Source organism: Panthera uncia, chromosome X (genome assembly GCF_023721935.1).
Source record: "Panthera uncia isolate 11264 chromosome X, Puncia_PCG_1.0, whole genome shotgun sequence".
Classification (NCBI taxonomy): domain Eukaryota; kingdom Metazoa; phylum Chordata; class Mammalia; order Carnivora; family Felidae; genus Panthera; species Panthera uncia.
This window is the reverse complement of record NC_064817.1, coordinates 30,770,127-30,776,964: the sequence shown is the minus strand read 5'-3', so window position 1 is coordinate 30,776,964 and position 6,838 is coordinate 30,770,127. Positions and strand designations below refer to the sequence as shown.

The 6,838-nt window shown below is 41.4% G+C and overlaps 1 pseudogene; it reads left to right on the top strand.

Moving 5' to 3' along the window:
* The first annotated feature begins 5,003 nt into the window (after nt 1-5,003).
* Nucleotides 5,004-5,722, top strand: LOC125931262 (melanoma-associated antigen B16-like; annotated as a pseudogene).
* The last annotated feature ends 1,116 nt before the right edge of the window (nt 5,723-6,838 follow it).

Sequence of the window (6,838 nt, the reverse complement as noted above, 5' to 3'; positions counted from 1 at the left end):
AAGGACATTAGAGGAATTTGAAGCTTCTAGTACCCATAGCTACAAGGAACATTAAATTTAACACAGCTCTCCTCTTAGCCAGACTAATATAAATCCTCATACTAAAAGCCTATTTACCCAAGTTTTATTACCCAATACATTTACATTTCAATACACAAAAAATTACAAAGCATACCAAAAGGTGAGAAAGAGAAACAGTCTGAAGAGACAAAACTGAAGGGGTTCAGGACAGCCACCCCAAAAATATGCCACTTTGGCATGTGGATTATTTTGAGCTGAAGGCATGTGAGACCCTGGGAGTTCAGGAGAAACTTTTTCCCTACCTTAACCACACAGAAGAATCTAAATTAGGGGTCTTTCCCAGAATCAGGGTTATTAATGGAGATAAATTTTATCTGAGTGACCCAAATGTATGGCAAGGCAAACATCTAATTACCAAACATTTGCTCTTCTTATTGCCTTGTGAATTGTATTCCTTTCCTCTGAAGTCCCAGACCTCTACCTCTTCTCCTTGGTTCAGGATGACATATATATCTCATTTTGCCTGACTGTCTTTGAAATTTCTAGGTCTGTGTGTATTCCTGGTACATATGCTATTAAATTTGTTTTTCTCCTGTTAATCTAATGTCAATTTGATTCTTTTTTTATTTTTTATTTTAGAGAGAGAGAGAGAGGGAGGGAGGGAGTGGGAGAGGGAGGCAGAGGAAGAGAGAATCCTAAGCAGGCTCCATACTCAGCATGGAGCCCACAGGGGGGTCTATCCCACAACCCTGGAATCATGATCTGAGTCAAAATCAAGAGTTAGAAGCTCCACCAATGGAGCCACCCAGGTACACCCTGTCAATTTGATTCTTAGTCTAGCTAGAAGGACCTTTGAAGGCACAAGAATTCTTACTCCACAAAAGAGCAAATTATCACAACCATATTCACACATGATATAGGTGTTGAAATTATGAAACAATTTAATATGAGTAATATATTAAGGTCTTTAATGGGCAAAGTAGATAACACACAAGAACAAATGTATGATGTACTCAGAGAGATAGAAACTCTAAGAAAAGAATCAAAAACGAATTCTAGAAATCAAAAACACAGAAACAAAAAGGAAAAATGCCCTTGACTGGCTCATTAGTAGACTCAACATATCTGAGGGTAAATTTTAAGATTCATCAACAGAAACTTCCCCAAGTGAAATGCAAAGAAAACTTTAAAAGGAGGAGAAAAATAGAACAGAAATTAAAATAATTTAAAAATAAGTAAAAATGAAAATAGAACTTCTCAAAATCTGCTGGCTATAGCTATGCAACAATGCATATGGAAATTTATAGTAAAATGTATATATAAGAACACAAGAAAGATCTAAAATCAACAAGCTAAGTTTCCACCTTAGGAAATGAGAAAGCAGAGCAAATTAAAGCAAGGAGAAGAAGAACTAAGGTAATAAAAATGAAAGCAGAAATCAACAACATTGAAAATAGGAAAATAGAGAAAAATCAATGAAACCAAAAGCTGATTCTTTTTAAAAGACCATTAGGGGAGCCTGGGTGGCTCAGTCAGTTAAGTGTCTGACTTCCACTCAGGTCATGATCTCATGGTTTGTGAGTTCCGAGCCCTACAATGGGCTCTGTGCTGTCAGGTCAGAGCCTGGAGCCTGCTTCAGATTCTGTGTCTCCCCCTCTCTCTCTCTGCCCTCTCCTGCTCACGCTCTGTCATTCTCAAAAATGAATAAACATTTTTAAAAAAACATCATTAAATTGATAAGAAAATATCAGACAAATCTCAACTGAGGAACATTATGCAAAATACTTGACAAGTTCTCCTCTCCACTGTCATGGTTGTTCAAAACAAGAAAAGCCTGAGGAACTATCACAGCTAATGAAGAGTCTAAGGAGACATGAATAACTGGTATCCTAGATGGAATCCTGGAGTACATAAAGAACATTCAGTAAAAACTAAGGAAATCTGGAAGAAGTGTGGACTTCATATAATAATGTATGAATATTGGTTCATTAATTGTGACAAGCGTACTAATGGAAGATATGAATAATAGAGAAAACCGGCTATAGCGTATGTATATGAGAAATCTCTGTACTATCATCACATCTTCTCTGTAGGTCTAAAACTTTCATAAAATAAAGATTTATTAAATGAAAGACTAAAAATTAGCTATTACTGGAAATCCACTTGTTACATTTACAGAAAAATGTTTCTGTATTTCAACTTTTGGTCTTCATATATAATTCTCATGAACAATACTTAGACCACCAATTATATATCTCAACACTCTCACCACTCCAAAACAAAATTTTCAGACAGTTATGCATTCATTTTAATTATAAGCTTAGTCATTTATTTGATTTTTCAAATAAAGAAAAATGCTATATAGTGAGTGCCTGTAAAGTCTGGAAATATTGGCAAATATATAAAATGCCATTGAGGACACATTCCATATGGAAAATATTAGTGAAATAATGTTATCTGAGTTTGCAGACTTTAGGGCCACTCTGAAGATTGATATAGTACATGCTTTAAGATACATTACTAATGGGGGGGAGAAAATTGAAAATCAATATGTACTTTATTACTATATATTTCTTTAATTTTTTTAATGTTTATTTATTTTTGAAGGAGAGAGAGACAGTGTGAGCAGGGGTGGGGCAGAGAGAAAGGGAGACACAGAATCCGAAGCAGGCTCCAGGCTCTGAGCTTTCGGCACAAAGCCAGATGCAGGGCTCGAACTCACAAGCTGTGAGAACATGACCTGAGCTGAAGTCAGACGCCCAATGGGCTGAGCCACCCAGGTGCCCCCTGTTTATTATTATACTTATGTAACAGTCATAAGCACATTTCTATCCATTCAGAATACATTTGTAAGGTTATATAGTGGTGGGAATGAGGGAGGAGACTGAAGATAAAAGACAATTTTGTTATGACTGTTATATTTGGAATTATTATAGTGAGGACATAGTCATTGAGCATCACTTCAATATTTTAACTTATCAGTAACAAATCACTTGCAAAACACTCCACCCCTCACTCTAATGCCTCAGTCATTCTGAGTACAAGGATGGAAACAGCTGATGTCAGTGTGAGTCCTTCTTCTGGCACAAACTGTGTGATCTTGGACATATCACCACCTCCCTGTGCTCCACACTCCCCATCCATAAAATGACAATTTCTAAGGTTTTTTCTTACTTTCCTATTCAATTATTTATCAAGTGATTACAAGTCAGAAGTCAGATAAGAGCATGATCCACCCAGTGGGCCTATGCTGATTGTTATAGCTGGTAACTGTAGATTATGTGATTGGATTAGATTACATCATATTACATTATAATGTTTCCAGTACATTACATCACAAGATTTCCAAGGGATATGGACAAAACTACCTTAAAAAATATGTCTACATGAGTCTCTATCCTGTAGAAAGTAAATCTTTTAGAAGAAAGATTCCCAAGAGTTTAAGTCTGGCTGGAGAAGAGACCTCCAATGAAAAGGGTGTGTGTGTGTGTGTGTGTCTTCTCTGACAGCCCAGCAGTGATTCTGGACAAATGCATTCTGTTGCAGCTTCCTCAACAAAAATCTAGCCTGGGACTCAGACTCAATCTCTAGGAGAGTTGTAGTCTGACAAATGTGCACAGATTGATTACTTCCTTAATCAGTCAAGGCATCTTAATTGAGGAAGAAATTAATCAACAGAACTGTGGCTGAGAGGACACTGAATGAGAGCTGAAGGTGGCCACGCACTCTAGAAGAGAGAGAGCCCTGCAGAGCCACGCCCCAGCTATCAGCCCTGAGGTCTGGAATTACTGTCAGACTGAGGCACCCCCTCATTTCTTGTGGGGGCAGGGTGAGGATCTCAGGGAAATGAGGATCTCACTCCAGGGATGGGTCCCAGTTAGGCAGAGAGAAAAGTCCTAGGCCTACAAGTACAGCTGAGGACTTGGACCAAGGATTGAGGGGATTGTCCACCTCCAGAAAAGAGAAAGAGCCACACCTCTCTTGTCAGCCTTGGAAAGCTTTACAGAGATGGACACAAGTGGTGCCCCTGAGTTTCTCCTCAGGAGTCGCAGGCCTCAGGGTTGTGGAGGCCTGGTCCAAGGGAGTAGCCTCAGGTCTGCAAATAGAAGATTCCCAGGTTCTGTCAGAGTTCACGTGAGGATCTTAATTATGATTAATTTAGGAGAAGTGAGGCCTGGCCTGAGGGGGCTTGGCCTCAGGTTAACAGAGGGGAAGTGACCTAGCACCTTGCAGGGGTCAAGGTGAATGCTCTGAGGACTGAGGGGACCACCCACCCCAGGTCCCACCCCTGCTGTTAGACCGAGGAAGCTCTGGGTAAATCTGTTATGATTAGGCACTCCCTGACTTCTTACTCAGGGGTCTCAGATTAGAGATTGCTTTAGTCTAAGGGGAGCAGCCCTAGTACAGGAGAGAAATGTTCCTATCCATGCCAGGAGTCAAGGTGAAGACCCGTAGTGAGGGCTAAGATGACACACCTCAGAAAAGAAGGGACCCCATAGACCTTCACCCTCGCTTGCCCTACCATAAGCCCTAAGAATGTTCAGTCTGAGATGGCTGGCTTCACCCTGAGGAGCCTTATCACTTCTTCTATCAGGTTATTATGAAACGGGTGGTTCAGGACAGGCGACCTGTGAGGCTCTAGAGCACTGCCCTCAGGAGAAGACCTGTGGAGATGGTGTCCATAAGAGCTGTTATGGTTAAGTTTGCCATATCCTCCATCTGTCTCCTAGGCTGTGGGCCTTCTTTGCCCACCCTCTTGCTGATGTTCCGGTGTGCTACCACCAACACCAGTCATCACGCCTCATGGGATAAGAGTCCATACTTCCCACACGAGCAAGATTTCAGGTTTATGATGAGACCCAGGGCCTGGAGGGTGCACAGGTTCCAGTGGCTGAGAGTGAGGCTGCTTCCTCCTCCTCTTTGCTGATCCCCTGCCCCATGGAGGAGGTTTCTACTCCTGGGACACACAGTAAGTACTTCCCAGGGTCCTCAGAGTTCCTACTCCTCTTCCACTGTCATCACAGCCATCTCACTGAGCAAAACCAGATGAGAGCTCCAGCAGCCAAGAGATGGAAAACCCAAGCACTTTGCAATCCCTGCCAGACACTGAGAACTTGCCCGTAAATCCTATAGGTGAACACGTGGAATTGTTAGTCAATTTCCTGCTGCTCTAGTATCAAATGAATGAGCCCATCAGAAAGGCAGACATGCAGAAGAATGTCATCAAGAAGTACAAAGGCCACTTCCCTGAGATCCTCAGGAGAGCCTACGAGTGCACAGAACTGGTCTCTGGCATTGATGTGAAGGAAGTGAACCCCACCAGCCACTGCTATGCTCTTGTTAACAAACTGGACCTCACCTAGGATGGAAGGCTGAGTGGTGAAGAGGGCATGTCCAAGACTGGCCTCCTGATAATTATCCTGGGAGCTATCTCCTTCAAAGGCAAGGATGTAACTGAGGAGGAAAACTGGGAATTGCTGAATATGACGAGTATTTATTCTGGGAAAAAGCACTTTGTCTTTAAGAACCCAATAGATTCATCAGAAGCTTGGGGAAAGAAAAGTACCTGGAATACCAGCTGGTGCCCAATAGTGATCCTCCGCACTATAAATTCCTGTGGAGCCCAAGGGCCCCTATTGAAACCAGAATGATGAAAGTGCTAGAGTTTTTGGCCAAGATCCATTGGAACAGACAACCCTAGGTGCTTCCAATTCCAGTATGTGGAGGCTTTGAGAGATGAGGAAGAGAGAGGCTGGACCACAGTTGGAGCCAGGGCTGGCAGTATTGCCATGTTCCATTGCCATGGAACCCTGCATGTTTACTGCATGTTCCAGTGCCAGATCCTGCAGCTCCTCCCACCCCTAGTGAGGTTGGAGGCAGATTCTTCACTTGGTTGTTGAAGAGGGAAGTCAACGTTTGAAATAGTGAAAGGCAGGAGTGGGATTGGAGGAAAACATTATATAACATCTGTGTGTTCCTATTGTACATGGGTGACTGGGAGATTTATACCCTTCTTTGGTATTTTTCAAATGTTACTTCTTTTATAGGAAGTTTGATTAGCTTAAGAATCTAAGTTTATAAATGATGTTGTTCACACATTTATTACTGTTTATCAGATTTAAGAGTAAGAGATTTGTGGGGTGCCTGGGTGGCTCAGTTGATTACGCGTCCGATTCTTGATTTCGGCTCAGGTCATGATCTCATAGTTTGTGGGACTGAGCCCCACATAGGGCTCAGGGCTGAGTGTGAAGCCTGCTTAAGATTCTCTCTCTTCCTATCTCTCTGCCCCTCTTCTGCTCACACTCTCCTCTCTCTCTCTCTCTCTCAAAATAAATAAACTTTGAAAATTAAAAAAAAAAAAAGAGTAAGAGATTTGTTCTTTTGTCATGCAAATTGGAGGCCATCATTGTTAGTGATCTAGAATAAGGGAACATGGAACTGGAGGAGGGATTTCCTCGAAAATTTGTAAAAACTCAGCAGTAAAATGGCTGGGGTGTATAAATAGACAAAAAAGTAAAAGACGGTCAATTCTTAGCTTCTTTTGTCCCTGCTAGTCCAGTTTATAAAAGTAAAAACGACATATATATGTATTTGCTTAGCTCATTCAAGAGCATAGAAGGAACATTAATTGGACAAATATTCTCCAAACATTAACTAGGTAACTACTCTTTGGAAAGATACCACACTAGTACTGGGGACATTAGCATAAACATGACCCAGCCCCTATCCATAGTATTTTAGCATTGAGAGGCAGTAATTATATGACAATCATGGTGGGTATCCTCTAAGACCTAACTGACAAGCAAAAACAGGAGAG